The following is a 1,056-nucleotide window of genomic DNA, read 5'->3' on the forward strand; positions in this document are numbered from 1 at the left end:
CCCCCCCGAGTAAACGAGAGACAGATACAGAGCCAGAGACGGGCGAAGGGATCGGGACTCAGAGATTGAGACCGCCGGACAGACATAGAGACCGCGGTAGGTAGGTAGAGACAGACAGAGATACATAGACACGGACAAATTATATATGCACACACACACACACGTGCATACACACACACACGCGTATATGTATATATACGCACGTACACACACAGATATATATCTAGATAGAGAGACAGACAAATATATCTGTATGAGAGAGAGAGAGGTACAGACAGACACCAGACAGCAATAGAGAGAGACGGAGGTAGAGAGATGCGCGTAGGGACAGACAGACATGTCGAGAGACGTCTCCGCCCCCCCCCCGTGTAATAAATCCCGCAGACACCAGGTTCTTGTGGGTTGTAAACATTATATTTCTCGCGCGACGGCTCCTAGCACTTTTAACACAGAAAATAGACTGTCGAGTCCTATATATATATATTTATACATATATTATTTTGGTAAATTACAAAACAACAAACGAAGCCCCCGAGAGATAAATAGCATATAAAATTCTGTCTGAAATAAATAAGGGGCTATAAATAGGTCGGGGAGGGGGGTTTTCTTGTTCCTCCTGCCCGGTGAGGGGCTTGGATTTAAAAAACGGACGCGTGGGAGGGGGGAGGTTTCGGTACGGGGGCGGCTGAGCTTGCCCCAAGTGAGTCAGGGGACGGGGAGGGGGTCCGCGTTCAGATCCGTGGGGTTAAGGCACATTTCAAAGCCCCCCTTTTCTGGGGGGAGACCCCCAAAGAGGCAGGGCCTTGAAAAATCCCCGAGGGATCTTGATTCAGAGATCTCATGATTACGCGCTGGGCTCGCGATTTCCCCCCGCTTGACGGGCTCCAGTGTTGCAGGGAAGGGGGCGGCTATTGAGATACCCCCCCACATACACAAACCCCCGCTGTGACGGCAGGGAGGGTGGCGGCTGTGACCGGGCTCAGAGGTGCACAAACCCCGCCAGGCCTGGGTCCTTTCCAGGCCCCTCCTGGAGGATACCAGGTACCCTGGGGGGGG

The sequence above is a fragment of the Alligator sinensis genome, unplaced genomic scaffold, assembly GCF_000455745.1.
Source record: "Alligator sinensis unplaced genomic scaffold, ASM45574v1 scaffold107_1, whole genome shotgun sequence".
In the NCBI taxonomy this organism is placed as follows: domain Eukaryota; kingdom Metazoa; phylum Chordata; order Crocodylia; family Alligatoridae; genus Alligator; species Alligator sinensis.